The sequence below is a fragment of the Pezoporus occidentalis genome, unplaced genomic scaffold (assembly GCF_034315485.1).
Source record: "Pezoporus occidentalis ecotype Australia unplaced genomic scaffold, CSIRO_AGI_Poc_V1 ctg180, whole genome shotgun sequence".
In the NCBI taxonomy this organism is placed as follows: Eukaryota; Metazoa; Chordata; class Aves; order Psittaciformes; family Psittacidae; genus Pezoporus; species Pezoporus occidentalis.
The window spans coordinates 1,010,534-1,027,015 of record NW_026913641.1 but is presented as its reverse complement, the minus strand read 5'-3'; positions in this window follow the sequence as shown (position 1 = coordinate 1,027,015).

Genomic DNA, 16,482 nt, shown 5'->3' with positions numbered 1-16,482 from the left:
TGCTAGGTTAAAGCCATTCCCCTTGTCCTGTACCTACAGGCCCTTGTCCAAAGCCTCTCTCCAGGTTTCCTGGAGCCCCTTTAGGCAGTGGAGCTGCTCTAAGGTCTCCTCAGCCATATACGGGGGACACACAAACATCAGAAAGAACTGGGGTTGCATTGCTGTTCCCTGAAAATATTATGCTCAGAAAAGGTTCCAGGGAGCAAGTCCAAGTCTAAGTTAGAGATGCCAGCATTGCTCCCAGTGCTGCAAAGGGAGAAGTCGGGGTTAGGAGCGTGGGCTGGCAGAGGGGAAAAGCTCTGTATCATCATGTAGCTGTGGGCTGGCAGACAACCATGAGAGGCTGGAGGGGCAGTTCTTTAGCTGGGGTAGAAGGGCAGAGGTCTGTCATGGAAGGATCAGTCTGCACCAAGGAAGGGGATATTTCCAAGTGATGAGCATGATTTACTGTGGGTCCAGGAGAAGCAGGATGTGTCTGGCAAGTGTGGCAAAGCCCGTAGGGGGCCAGGGCAGAAGATTTTGGGAAGAAACAAGTCTGAACCAGAGGAAAAGCTCTCCAGACAGGAGCAGTTGGACTCGGTGCATGTTGTTCTCAGCAGCCAGATGTCCACGTCAGTGCAATCACTGGGGGTGTTAATTGGCATGAGGATGGATGCCGCTCACAGTGAGACCGGAGTCCAGATTGCCTTGCTGTGACTGCTCTGCCAGTGGGAGCTGATGCTTGTCCTCATGGTCCTTCTTCCAGGTAAAAGCCGAGCAGAGCTCCTGAACCTTCCTGGAGATGCTGTCTAAGTTGCAGTGCTCAGGAACAGCACCCACACTGATGTCCAGAAAAGCAGGGCTCTTTGTGTCCCCTTTTCAAATAGCAGATAGATAATGAGCACACTCGACCCCGTAGCTGCTTGTAGAAGATACTTGTAAAAACGAGTGTTAGATAATTGCCTGTTGCAGCCCATAGTCAAGACAAAAAGTGTTCTCAGAAATAGTTTTTGAGTAATAGGGGCTGAAAACATGATTCCTACCTCGGGTTAGAGATAACAGCTGAAAACCCTGGATGCAGTAAGAGAGGGTAAGAGAGGCCCTTACTCCCCCTGCTCACATTTACTTCATTAGCCTGTACAAATACTCAGTGAAGACATTCCTGATTAGACTTCAGGTTGAGTTTCAAAAGCATCACTAATAAACAAAGCTCTTGATTATTTTGAAAACCTCTAGTAACCTTTTCTCTCATATAACTTTGTTTCCAAGTGTAAATTACAGGAGTTATAAATGCATCTTCATGAAATTGCCTATGATGGACTTATGTAATTGGCTATGTATTGGTTAATTATGATGATAAGGGGTTCTTGTGTCCCAGAAGGTGAAATTAGGGAAGAGAGGGCACAGGGAGATTGCTGCAGGGATGAATCCTCCCCAGGCTCATGCAATCTTTTATGTTCTTTCTGCCTTCTCCCCCCCCCCCCCCCCCCCCTTTCTCCGTAATATCAGATGTAAAGAAAAGCTGAGTTGGACCTTTATACTGTGTGGAACATGTTGTGCAATGCCAGCACTTACGCTTTTCTTCATAAATCGCACTCAAATTCAAATTCTTCCCTCTTCTATTTCATTATAGGTTAAATTTGGTGTTCTGTGGCATTCATCTTTAAATCTAAAGTCAGGCTCTACGGGAACTCTCCCACTTGTACTTAGGCATATGTATTTACAGGCATAGGACAGTGGGTTTTTGGGGTGCACCCAGCCTTGGTTGACCTGCTCTCCCAGGGTGACTTTGTGTCTGGAACCTGGAGTTCCTCTTCTGTGCCATGTAAAATCCTCCATTTCTGGGGTTTTCTGCTCTAGGTGATTTCAGATTTAATAAAAAATGAAGCAGAGAGGTAATGGGAATGGTGAAATAGATATCTTTTTCTTGCATTTCTCTGGGTGAGAAGGCAGAGACTTCAGGTACCTGTGAACAGAACTTGGCAGTTCAGTTTGCCTTGAGCTGCAGATCTTGGAGCATCAAAGGGATGCCTTTTCCTCCAGTCTCGTGCATTAACATGCCGATAATAAGGACACCTGCAGGGACCTTTTCTGGGGGGTTCTGGGGTTTTTGTATTTTCAAACACTCCCTGAAGGAGCCTGGGAGGTGTCCAACAGTGCAGGGGGACAAGAGGGGCAAGACAGGACAATTTCCTTATGAGGCTGGAAGGAAGAGAAACCAGAGGCACCCCCTACATGGTGGGTTTTTTTCCATGATATGCCTGACAGTGCTGATTTCTGCCTTGTCTAGACACGTTTCAGTGCACAGCAGCTACCTTTGGCCTCTTCCTGCAGACTTTCTTCCCATGGGAAGGGTAGTGCTAGAGGCAGGGTGCAAGGAAAAAGATGCATTTGTAGGTCTTGCTCTGAAATAACATCACCAGGCAGCTGGGGTGATCACCCAAGTGGAGGAGATGGAGAGTGTTTCTGGGTGCCCTGGTTTGGTGGAAGCCAGAGGAACCTGTTCAGCTGCTTCCCCTGCTTGCTTCTCTCCACATCATCCTTCTGATCCATCAGCGTGTCCCCTCCACAGCAGGAGACTCTTCTTTTGTGTTGGAAAAAGGGCAACTGGGCCATGAGTGTACATTATAGGTAGTATTTCTTTGTGTCTCTAAAGATGTGTTCTTAAGTAAACAGCAGACTGCAGATAAGCTCTTTTAAAACCCTGTGACGCTGATAAATAAATGAAAATTTGTTTTGACTGCATTTGCAAAAACATTGAGAAGAGGATTAAATATGACACTGAAGGAGAGCAGTAGAATTGATGACCTGAAATGAAGAATAATGGATCTTTGTGAGATATTTATACACAAGTTACTAGGTTACAGCTACAGCAACTGGGTGAAGTTCTGCGATTAAATTCGATGGCCTGAAAGATCCTTTTTTCCAACAAACTCTGTCAAAGTTCCCATGATTTCTTCTGGTTCTGTCCATCATTGTTGGTTGGGAAACAAGTGAGAGCACATGAAGAACAAGTAAAGACTACTGCTAGGCTGAGCATTGGTTGTGTAGCAGTGGATGTTCTCCAGATCATTTCCTTGCTCTCCTTCTCTCATCTGCCCTCTGCCCATCATGCGTTTTGGCCAGAATTTTGCCCTAGTGTTGCCTTGAGCTTCTTGGACTGGCTGAAGGCTTTAGGCCTGCTGTATTTCCAGTTCTCTGGAAATATCTCTGGATATCGTGGTGACTTACAGGCGGTCTTTTTCTCATGGTGTTTCCAGGTTCAACACAAGATGCTAGAGCTGGGCTGTCAGGCTGCTGTACAATGTCTCGCTTTTCATTTATTAAATAGTAATTTTCTTTCTGTCCATCCTAAGTCATCAGATAAAAGCGGAATAATTTTTTTGGGCCAGTTTTTTCAAACATCAAACTAATTCCCATCCAGAAGACTTTACTTAAAAAAAAATAATCTCTTGGATCTAACTTCGCTAGTGACAGCCAGTCAGGATGTTGTTTTCCCAAAGACAAAGGATAACATCGGTAACATCTGCCCAGATGTTGTTTATCTCCTTACAAAGGTATGTTATTTACCCTGCTGTTTTCAGCATTAACCTTGTACCTTCCTCCCCAAAACCAGTGCTCCCTAAAATGAGGACTCCTTGCCATGAGACGTTACTCCTGAAGAAAAAGAGGTTTCTTCTCCAATTTCTGTGGAGCATCAAAACTCATCCTTTATGTGTATGTGTAGCTGAACTTCGCTTTTTGACTGGATTTATTTACTTCGTTACCTCCTCCCTTGGCATGCTGTCTCTGGCTGCTCTTCACAAACTGTTCCCCACTCTCTTCTCCCAAATTCTCAGTGCTTTTTTTTCAGATTTATCCATTTTTTCCCTTTCCTCTAGTCCAGTGGTCATTTACTCTGTAGCACCTCAGCAAGCATGTAGGGCTAGTGTCAGAGGGAAGACAGGTGAAAAAGCCTTGGTCCCATCTGATGCCAAGGACAAGATCCCACTAGCAGGAGGAGGAGATGGCCAGAGGCTACAAGCATTTCTGTGGCATAGGGAAAGCAGGGGAAGGTAACAGCTTGGGGCTGTCAGGTGTGCTTCAAGCAACACCGATCACATCCTCATCAAAGCCTTGGAAGGACTACAAAGCTGGTGTCACCTCGTTCTTCTCCTGCCATTGTTGTGTGGAGATTGAGGATGAAAACACAACTCCTTCTTGGTGTGACTGTTGCACCCAGCAGCCATAGCTGTATGGGAGTTGCTAATGGGTTATCCCATAGGAGCCTCCCCTGCACATACAGAGTAGTGATGGAAGGTGAGGGAGCCCCAGTTATTCCTCTGTGGAGCTCCTGTCCAGAATGTCATGTCTTTTGGATGGTGGGGAGGTCTCACTGCCTATGGGATAATGGGGAAAGAGCATTTTAGGATTGCACAAGACTAATTAGAAGAGGAAACAGATGAAATAGAAGAGTACCCAAGCATGGGACAGCAAGTACCAAGGCAGCCTTGCTGGTGTATATATAAGTACGCCTGTACTGTATATATGTATTTCCCACGAATGAGCCTTTATCCTGTTCAGGCAGAGATGGGAAGAAGGAGGGGAAGAAGAAGCCATAGGAGGATGAAGCTGTTGGTCCTGTTTTCTGTTTCCATGAGTGTTTCTGTCCATATGGATACACAGGATGGTGGTGAGGCTCTGGGGGCAAGGGGAGCCTACTGGGGTGAGATGTAATGCATGTGATGCTCTGAGCATCACCTGTCTTCAGGACATCCCAAAAGAGGGGTGCAGAGGAGCCAGGAAGTAATTTGGAGATGGTGTTGGAGGAAACATAAAGAAGCACGTCTGAAACTTTCTGGGTTGAACAATGCTACCTGGTGCTTACAGGCAAAGCAGAGGAGGGATGTGGGTTATAGACTTTTCCAGCATCATTTTGGCAGCTCAGGTTCAGGGACTGCATGAACTTAAAGGAACTGTGAAGCCTGTAGGGTGAGAAACCTGTTCCTGTTCACTTATTTCAGAAAAGAGGCAGAATTTCAGGGAGGTTTTGCCTTCTCAGAGATCTTGTGTGGGTATGGGTTGAGGGCAGGCTGTTTGGAGCATTTGGGAAAGACTTTAAACTCAGCATGGCTTCTGCCTTGGGACCGAAGCAGCAGGCAGCAGGTACCTGAAGAAAGGTTAATGAGTGACCTGATTAAAAGTGCCCTGTTGAAAGCCAGACCTGGTCCTTTGGAAAGACAAGTATAATTCTGGCCAGCTGTTGTTGTAAGCCATTTGGCTAAACACCTGTCCGTGGATTCTGTTACAAAGCCAGCAACCAAACTGGTGTCCTACCAAGTGTAGACTGGGATTATGCCTGGAGGCAGAGGGACAGATGGTTTATTGTAGCAAAGAAAGAGCTGAAACAGTTTCATGTTCTTCATCCTGCAGATTTCATTCTGCAAGGCTGTAGCTCCAAAAACTGTTATAAAAAGAGCCAAGAAAGAAAAGAAATAAAAAGGAAAGAATTTGTCTTCAACTGATTTCAGTGGAAAACCAGGGATAAAATGTTTATGTTGTGTAAGTCAACTGGCACCGTTTCATCTCATCATCTCAGCTAGACCTGCTAAAAGATTGTGCCTGGTTTCTGTGTGTCTCAGAATCAGAGGGTGGTTTGTGTTGGAAGAGACCTTAAAGCTCATCCAGCTCCAACCCCCTGCCACGGGCAGTGACACCTTCCACTAGGGCAGCTTGCTCCAAGCCCCTGTGTCCAACCTGGCCTTGAACACTGCCAGGGATGGGGCAGCCACAGCTTCTCTGGGCACCCTGTGCCAGCGCCTCAGCACCCTCACAGCAAAGAGCTTCTGCCTAAGAGCTCATCTCAGTCTCCCCTCTGGCAGGTTCAAGCCATTCCCCTTGGCCTGTCCCTACATCCCTTGTCCCAAGCCCCTCTCCAGCTTTCCTGCAGCCCCTTTAGGCACTGGAGCTGCTCTCAGGTCTCCCCTTCAGGAGCCTTCTCTTCTCCAGGCTGCCCCAGCCCAGCTCTCTCAGCCTGGCTCCAGAGCAGAGCTGCTCCAGCCCTCGCAGCATCTTCGTGGCCTCCTCTGGACCCCCTCCAACAGCTCCACGTCCCTCGTGTGCTGCTGCCCCAGAGCTGGATCAGGGCTGCAGGGGGAGGTCTCCCCAGAGCACAGCAGAGGGACAGGATCCCCTCCCTGAGCTGTTGGATTGCCCTGATGTTGTGTGGGACAGTGTCGAATGCTTTGCACAAGACCAGGTCGATGACATCAACTGCTCTACCCCTGTCCATCAGTTCCATAGCCCCATCATAGAAGGCCTCCAAATTGGTCAGGCAGGATTTCCCCTCAGTGAAGCCATGCTGGCTGTCACCAAGCACCTTGTTGTTTTTCATGTGCCTTAGCATGCCTTCCAGGAGAATCTGCTCCAAGATTTTGGCAGGCACAGAGGTGAGACTGACTGCTCTGTAATTCCCCTTCTTGAAAATGGGGGTTATATTTCCCTTTTTCCAGTCATCAGGAACTTCACCTGACTGCCATGATTTCTCAAATATGATGGACAGTGGCTTAGCAACTTCATTTGCCAGCTCCTTCAGGACGCACAAATGGATTTCGTCAGGTCCCATGGACTTGAGCACATCCAGGTTCTTAAGATGAAGTTGGACCTGATCCTCTCCTAGGATATCATGTCTGCCTCCACAGAGGGTTGGCTTTTTTATAAGCAGTGGGTCCTTTATATTTTTGCCTGAAGATCTATTTTCCAATTTAATGGTTAGACTTGACAACATTAAGGGTCTTTTCTGACCTAGTTGATTTTATGATTCTGTGATTCTATTCTATTTATATACAAATTAATATCTGCTGATGAAGTGTATGGATTATTAAGGTTGATTATTCATCATAGGTATGATTCTGTTACTGGGATTGCTTCCTTTCCTGTATTGGGCAGCTAAAGGTTTGTATGGTTTATTAAGGGGTAGCAAGCAATAAGCGTATTTGAATTTCATTTCCATGAAAAAAGTGCTCTTTTCCAGACAGAAATGCAAACACGCACACATCTCTGCAAGCTCTCGTAAGAAAGTTAATAAAAGGGATGATCTGGTGTGAGCTGTTGCCCAGAGAGGAAAGCAGCAGCACACTGTGGTTACTATGGGAGGCTGCTCCAGCACGGGGTGAGCACTGCCTGCATCCCTGGCAGCGGTACGGGCAGCAGCAGCTCTCTGCAGGGGCAGTGGGCTCCAGTGTTTGTCTGTCCTTTTCTCACCCCCACCATGATAGGAAAAGAAGCAGGTTTTTTTGCTGCTGTGACACTGGCGTCCTGGAGATGCGCAGGCTGCGCATTTGCTTGATTTTTAAGTGAAAGAACCACAGTCACATCACTTAACGTGGCCTGCCTGGGTGCAGGGGGAGAGGAAGACAGACAGATTTATTTTTCCATGACGTTTCAGCCATTCTCCAGAACAATTCTGGCTTAAAAAAAGGGCAGGAGTTTTAAAAAAAACCAACCAACAACTTTAGATTTTTCAGCCAAAATCTACCAGGTTTTGTTGAAGCCACTTCTCTGAGAATCTTCCTGGCATGCTGTCCTGAGCTAGACCCCATTTTGGTAAGACTGTCTCAGGTGGAATTTAGCTCAGCCCTGCATGTTTGTACAGTGCCGAGCCTATATTAAGCACTTGATTAACAACACTGCCTTCACCTTCTATGTGGACTGAACAGATTAATATATCCCACCAGGAAGGTATTTTTCCAGGTAGCCTAATTTATCCTAATCTTCATTTTATCCTACAGTGTAAATGATGTAGAAGATAACCTGATAGGGAGTATAGGGATGACTGTACATTTAGGCACACACCATGGATGAAAACACCTATTTTTGAGACTTCTTGAGGCTCTGAGACATCATCAGTGCCATTTGAGGAAGCGAAAATAATTTTCTCTGCCTTCAGGCACCCAAGCATCCAAGCACGGCTTCCTGCAGAGCCAGTGACCTTAGGGGATTTTCTTTGCCACCAAACGACCAGGGGGAGTGAAGTTTGCCTTGACATTACCTGGCATGGACACAGCTGTTATCTAATATATGGAATAGATTTCTGAGGTCAGAAGAGACTGTTATGATCATCCAGCTTGACAGTTACTATGATCAATCGTGATGTTTTGGGCTCTAGCCAGCAGCCTGCAAGGGTCAGGGAGGACTTTTCGCCCTGCAGTGCACAATCAGTGGGTATTTGCTGGGTTGGGTTTATGAGTTTGTTTTCCTCTTTTGTTTTTTTTTGTTTTTTTCTTTCTGGAGGCATCTGAGGCTGGTTGTGGCTGGAGATCGGGCCTGGCCGGGCCCCGTGGTTGTGTACAGGAACCGCTTCCTCTGTGGTGGTGATGTCTTCTCCTAGAGATGCTAACATGCTCACGAAGCAGAGAAGCTTTTGTGTATTGTTTCTGACCCCCCAGCTGCTATATTGATTTGAATCAATCCCATGCAAGATACGGGATCAGAACAAAGCTATTCCCCAAATCAAAGCAGAAGGGACTTTTTGCTACCTTCTGCAAGATGCGGTGTAGGGGACTGGATCAAGCCCCCAGACATGCACCACATCCTTGCAGCCCATCCTCTTTGCCCATAGCACCCTAAAATTCAGTTTCTGGAGAATAAAACCAATTCTGCCTACCAGAAAAACAATTACCGCAGTCCAATCAGGGACAAACTGGGTGGATTATGGGCAATGGGAGTTGAGGTTGTTTATCTAATTAGCTTAATTAACCTGAAGGCTGAAAAATTACTAATACAGGCTGTATTACTTGACATTTTGATTTATTCTTGAACAGTAAGAAAACAGTGCCCATAATTAGAGCAAAACAAAGCAGAGAGATGGCCTGCCCACCACGACCTGGGAAGACTGGGGAAGCTCTGTACCACCCGGCTTGCTGGGGAGTGGGAGTTTGCTGTGTGTACTGGGAATATAAATAACCAGATCAGCCCAGAATCAACAGTTTTGTCAGCTGTGTATTGGGGTTCTGCCAGCTACAGACTCTACATATGTAATTCTTATTATAATCCTTTCTCTTACACTGGTCCCATAATGACCTTGTTGCATAAGGAGGGAGTTCTAATGGTGTTATAAAGGGGAAATATTTCTTCAAATTTATTGCCAGAGGAAGGCTTTGTGGAGGATGGATGGCCCTGCTACCTTCCTACACTTTTATCCCTGTGTGTCTGAAAAAGCCCTGCAGTGAGCTTCTTCATTCCAGGTGAGTGAAAAGCATTGCTGGAGATGCGGCCAGGAGCCCATGCTTGTGCCTGTTTTGTGGCAGCAAAATAATGCCTTGTGCTTGACACTACAGCTGCAGTTTTACACCTCACTTGGCTTAATCTTATGAATAAACAGTATACTAATTGTTTCAGCTTGCAGGGCAGCGGGGATTGCAAGGCAGCCTCGCCATGCCAGGAATTAAAGTTTATGTAATTTGGTTTTTGCTGTCGATTGCAAGCATGGCCTCTAGCCAGCCAGGGCACGAAATGCTGTGTGTTGCAGATGCCCTGTGTTGGGTGAGAACCTGCTCAGTCCTTATGCTGCTGGAGCATCCTCCACAGGTAGTGCATCCCATCACACTATGATGCTGAGTGACCAGCTCTGCCCACAGAAATGCTCCTGCTGGTAAGGAGCATGTGGAGCAGAAGCCAAACCAGCTCTGATAGCTTTGAAAGCAATGCTTCCTAGGCAAATAAAAGCAGGGTGAGCTGTGCCAGTGATAAGGGTGTGCAGCAGGAGAGAAGTGTCCTGTGGTTGAACATGCACTTCATGTTTGTTGTTCTTTCCACATATGGTCCAGAAGCTGCCATGGTGCTTCCTGAACCTGGTGTGCATGAAGCCATCTTGAGTATCTGATGAAAGGAAATTTGAGAGTGGTTTTAAGTCACTTGTATGGATATAATGCCAGCTATTTTCCCTGCCTGATTGCATTCGGTGTGTCTTTAGTCTCTCTGAGTGGTACGACCTCCCCCATCTACCAGCCCAAGCAAGGGTGGAAGCACTGTCTCTCAAACCGCCTCTCCTGCTCTGCTGTCACCCTTCCTGCAGGATAAACCCAAACACGCTGCTCCTTCAGTTTGCGTTTCAGCTCCCCCTCCCATCTGCTTTCCTCCCCTGCTTCCCTAAACATCCCTCTCTGCCATATGGTCCCTCTCTCCCGCATGGCCTTGGCAGCGCTCTCTGGTCCTCCTCCCCTCCAGGCACTCTCAACCTTGCCAAGCCCCAGCATTTTTCTTTCGAAGCTCATGAAACTCCATGTTTTTTAGTGATGTCCCAGCTCCTGTGATGATGGCCGGACTACATCTGTTTCCTTTTATCTTCAAAAAACAAAGTTTCCAGACGTGGGGCTTGCATTTATATTTAGTACTTTGAGAGTTTTTAAGCTGTCCAGGTAGGATTTCTCCTTGATCTTTGAAACCCACTAAGCTCTCTGGCTGCCTTTCTCCTCCTAGTTTCAGGGTTGTTCTCCATTTGCCTCAATCCGTTCAACTTTTTGCTGACCAGTCAAATCTGCACTTTAGTTTAGGGTAGATTTTCCTTTTTCATACCCTCTTGTTATTTAGCAGTGACCCTAAAAAGTGTCATCTTTCTCTGACAGCTAGGTAGGCGTCTAGCTTCTTCTGCAATGAAGAAGGACATTGTTATAAGCAGTTGGAGTAAGCAGGAGGAGGGAACACAGCCACCCGTCCCTGCCAGTCTGGTCCATGTCTGGTGGTGATGGTGCTTCTGCTGCAGGATGGGCATTTCCACGAGAGGTTTAACTGGGAAGTCACCATGATGTGGCATTCCCAAAGCCTTTCTTTTGGTAAACACACTATATTGGTTTGCCTGGGGATATTGTCTAGGACCGGCTCTAGTGCTGGTTATCAAAATCCAGGCTGTGCCCATGAAATCTGGGGTGGTGACAGAAGGAGATGGGCAAAAGAACGACAGGTTGTCCTATCTGCTAGGGAGTGCAGACATGGCCGGTTATTCAGGCTGAGAAACAAGTCCTTCATGCCAAGGAAGTCAGGATTTTCTGCCTATCCGCCTAAAATAAGAGTATAGATGCACAAGTCTGAGGGAGTTCTGCTTTTTGAAGGCATTTGATCCAGTCTTGGAAGGCTGATTCAAAGGGAAGCCATCACATGCTGCTGCATCCCTGCAGGACAGTTGCCATCCCAAATCCGCCATCTGCCTGCTTCGTTTGTGGATGCAGCATCTTGTTTTTACAGTTACAGATGGCTTGAAAAGTTAAATCAACTTGACACAACCATGGCACAGAAATCTTCCTTCCCTCCCACTCGTGTGTGTCAGCACAGCCCTTTACAATCCATCAGCTGTTTCAGTGGTGATGGATGGTTACTGCCAGCCAGCATGGGATGCTGGAGTCAAGCATCCTACAGCCATATAGAAAGCCACAGTATTATAGCAATCTTTAACAGCCTTATTTTCCAAGCAACATCCAAGAAAACATCACCTTGTATATCTTCATCAGTAAAACTCCTAGATTTTGAGTGTTTTTTTTTCCCAGTCTGTCCTGAGGCTGTGCTGGTGAGCAGACACAACCCATTGCCTGTTCAACCAGCAACCAGCAGAAACCATCTGCGATCCAGGTCTTATTCCACCTTTGCCAGCATTGATATCAAACTCAACAGGAGGCTGAATGGCTTTCAAATGAAAAAAGACCCCAAGTCTTTCTTTTTAAGAGCAAATATTACTCAACTGCTTTTATTGCTCATCCTATATTCTATATTTCTTTGTTATGTCTTATTATTTCTATATTATTCTACATGAATTCTTTTTCTGTATTAGTTACTGTTTTTATTTCAACTCTCTGTGTGTGACTGTTTCAACTGTTGCTAGTTCAACTCTGGTCTCGTATGTGGAAAGAACAGAGGATGGGGATGACTTCTCGACCTGTTTTAATTAGGATGCCATCTTTGATAGGCAGAGAAGAGTCCTCACCTCCAAAAACTCATACTCAGTCTTAGCTTTTGATTCCCAAGTGGTAGCTCAGGAGGATTTAAATTATTGGTACCTGGTCCAGTAAACACCACATGTGTACAGATACATCATCTTGGCCTCCAAGTAGGCAATCATGAACAGAAATGTAAAATTGAGGAAGTCAGGGTCTGGCAATATGTGTATTTGTGCCTACTCATGAGTGTAAATACATTTACCTGCTAATGCTTGGGGAGGTGAAGAGGTTAATTAAAGCACAGCTAATCAAGCGCTCCACTGAAGCGGGCTGCTAGGGGTTGATTATGCTGATAATTGGCACCTTTAAAACAGGGGTTCCAGTCTGCCCTTAGAAACAGGATAAAAAAGGACTTATAATGGACTTAAGGGAGTACATGTACAAGGGAGAGAAGCGGCTATTGCAGTCTGTGATAAACAGATTATAATGTCCAAACAAACCCCAAAAAATAGTATTTCTATACTCCTCCTGAAAGTCCCTCTTGATACCTGCCTTCTTCTTCAGCACCTGGAATAGTGGTGTCCTGGCCTGCTAGCATGGCAAAGGGAAGAGGCATTGGATCTCTTGTTCCAGCAGATATGGACCTGTTGTTGCAATGCTCCAGGTGGCAGAGGGAGCACTCTGCCAACCATCCCATGGCATTTCACTGTAAATCAAGGAAACTGCTAAACAGGACACACAAATCAACCCATTTTTTAACATGTAAGTAAAGTTTACCACTTCCATCCAAGATGCCATAAAGAAAATGCTGCCTTGTCTAAGCTGATCTGGAAATATTTGATAAATAAATTGTTTTGAGCCGAGTGCTGTTCACTGGGACATTTAGGAGACCTATGTTGAGTGGCTTGTTCCTGCTAAGAACTTATACTGTAGTGCAGGAGGGAGCAAGGATATTTGTGTCTGCATGCAGGATTTTGAGCTGAATAATGAGAATTAAACACTAATGTAATTATATACTTTGAGATGTTGCTGGTATTTGCATAATTGCTCTTTTTTTTTTCTTATTTTTTTATGTTGTAGGAAAGGATTATTTTGCACCAAAATCCCAGAACTGGCTGAAACTCCTTGCATGAGGAGGTGTTAGGGTGTCTCAGCTAACAAGGTCCTTATTTGCCTATTATTTGGGTTGGGAGCTTGAAACTCCCTGAGATACATTTACGCTATCTCTACAGGGAGTCAAGCACATCTCTAAACAAATTCCAAGGATTTCTGAGCCAAACCTCTTTTACGCGGCTCTGGAAGACGGAAGGCTTCTTAACAGCCTTAGAATCATAGAATCATAGAACAGTTAGGGTTGGAAAGGACCTTAAGACCATCCAGTTCCAACCCCCCTGCCATGGGCAGGGACACCTCACACTAAACCATGTCACCCAAGGCTCTGTCCAACCTGGCCTTGAACACCGCCAGGGATGGAGCATTCACAACTTCCTTGGGCAACCCATTCCAGTGCCTCACCACCCTTACAGTAAAGAACTTCTTCCTTAGATCCAATCTAAACTTCCCCTGGTACAGTTTAACCTGTTACCCCTTGTCCTATCACTACAATCCCTAATGAAGAGTCCCTCCCAAGCATCCTCATAGGCCCCAAAATGCAGATACTGGAAGGCTGCTATGAGGTCTCCATGCAGCCTTCTCTTCTCCAGGCTGAACAGCCCCAACTTTCTCAGCCTGTCTTCATACAGGAGGTACTCCAGTCCCCTGATCATCCTCATGGCCTCCTCTGGACTTGTTCCAACAGTTCCTTTTTATGTTGAGGACACCAGAACTGCACACAATGCTCCAGGTGAGGTCTCATGAGACCAGAGTAGAGGGGCAGGATCACCTCCTTCGACCTGCTGGTCACACTCCTTTTGATGCAGCCCAGGATACGGTTGCTTTCTGGGCTGTGAGCGCACACTGAAGCCGGCTCATGTTCATTTTCTCATTGACCAACACCCCCAAGTCCTTCTCCTTGGGCTGCTCTGAATCTCTTCTCTGCCCAACCTGCAGCTGTGCCTGGGATTGCTCTGACCCAGGTGTAGGACCTTGCACTTGGCATGGTTAAACTTCATGAGGTTGGCATCAGCCCACCTCACAAGCATGTCAAGCTCCCTCTGGATGGCATTCCTTCCCTCCAGGGTATCAACCGAACCACACAGCTTGGTGTCATCGGCAAACTTGCTGAGGGCGCACTCAATCCCACTGTCCATGTCAGCAACAAAGATGTTGAACAAGACCGGTCCCAACCCCGATCCCTGACAGACCCCACTCGTTACTGGTCTCCAGCTGGACACTGAGCCATTGACCACAACTCTTTGTGTGCGGCCATCCAGCCATTTCTTTATCCACCCAGTGGTCCATCCATCAAACTGATGTCTCTCCAATTTAGAGACAAGGATGTCATGTGGGACAGTGTCGAACACTTTACACAAGTCCAGGTAGATGACATCAACTGCTCTACCCCTGTCCATCAGTTCTGTAGCCCCATCATAGAAGGCCACCAGATTGGTCAGGCAGGATTTGCCCTTAGTGAAGCCATGCTGGCTGTCACCAAGCACCTTGTTGATTTTCATGTGCCTTAGCATGCCTTCCAGGAGAATCTGCTCCAAGATTTTGGCAGGCACAGAGGTGAGACTGACTGCTCTGTAATTCCCTGGGTCATCCATTTTCCCTTCTTGAAAATGGGGGTTATATTGCCCTTTTTTCAGTCATTGGGAGCTTCACCTGACTGCCATGATTTTTCAAATATGATGGCCAGCGGCTTAGCAATTTCATTTGCCAGCTCCTTCAGGACCTGTGGAGGGATCTCACCAGGTCAGCCTTGTTTACAAAGACACCCAAATCCATATTTTTTTTTCCCTAGGAACAGAAAAATTGTTGTTTCCCTATATGTATGAAGATGTGTAAACTCATGCTGCCTTATGAATATGCAAACTAACAGCATCATTCTAATGCAAAAGAGGTGATTTGTGATGCTGAGTTTATACAACTAAGTCTGGTTTTAATGAAGGCATTAAGTACAGTGCTGCTGTGTCCCTGTTTTGTATTGCTCAGTGGGGATGGCAGAGGCTATGGAATAGGAAACCTCACTTGAAGTCCCTTTTTTAAACATAGGAGGAAGAGGTTCATGACATCTGCCATCCGTGGGAGATGCTGGTTCTGTGGGAGAGCTCTCTTGGGGAGGTGACCACTGTGATTTCTGTGATCTGAGATGGTCTGTTCATTGCTCACATCCTATCCTGGCACTGTTTCCAGGACCTGGTCATGCTCTGTGTATGCAAAGCTTGGACAACAAAGAGATAACGTGAAACAACTTTAAGAAACGAAGAGGCAACTGGCATGAACAGATGTCCTTGGGAAAGAACCACAGGGAAATAGGGCTGCACTGACTGTCTTCTCCAGCAAGCCCATAATAATTAACTTGCAACCCTGAAACTGTTGCTATGGCTTTGGTAGCTTTTTGGGACAGCTTAGTAGCTGCTTTAGCTTCTCAGGGGGACTGTTGGGGAGGTGAAAAGATTGCCTTTGACCCCAGTGGGACCTGCACATCCCTGGGAGGTTTGGTGCATAACCTGCTGAAGTGACTGGACTCGTTCTCATGAACCCCATGCTGTTTGTGTTAGGTATTTCATTTTTGAGAGCTAATAATGAGAAAATTAAGTTCTGGGATAGGGGTTATGCATTTGGGCACTGCCCTCGCTCCTCTCATCCAACAAAGCTTCCACTTGAGCAATGGCCAGCCTTGCAGAGGTGGAATAGCCTTTAGCATGACACATGTTACTCACAGAGTCATTTAAGTTGGAAAAGACCCTTAAAGCCCTTAAGGACACCAGTGTTGCAGTAAACTATGACATTTAGTAGCTAACAACAAATACTCGTAGCTTCCAGTGTTTTCCAGTCCTCAGTGGGAGACATTTATTTTCTGTGTTGCCATGTGCAGCCTCTTTGTAAATATTTTGGCCAATGCTATGTCATTTCTTCTGTTGCTAAATTTCCCAGGGCAGAGGATGCATACTGAAAAATATATATGTAAATACATCTCCCATGTATGGGAGGAATCAGCTATGCATGGAGATGGTTTTGGGGTAGTGGATATAGTGGTGAGGAAGAGGAGGAGGCTGAAGCTGCTGTTTCAAGAGTGAAAAGCAGTTCTCCAGCTCTATAAAGGAATAATAGTGTTTTCCCCTGCCCCTCTCTAGCTGGCGATGGGGAATGGCATGCAGAGCATGCTCTTTTCTAAGGATGGAGCTGCTGGCAAGATGCTCTATACACTCCCTACACAGCTTATAGGCTAACATGGCATTTTTATCTTTGGCTTCAACCTTTTTCTAGTACATCTTTTCCATCTCTGGCTTCCCCACTGCACATTGCAGTGCCAGAATGGGAGGAAAATAAATGCAGACTCTGGTACCACAGTGCTTCCCCCCAGGTGAAGCCAGGCTGCAGATATAGCAACATAAATCTTCTTTTACTTTATTAGGCTTTTACTTATTTGGAGTCCTTTGACAGCAGCCAATAAAGATGGTCCCAAACAGAGACAGCTGGTATAAAAGTGTGG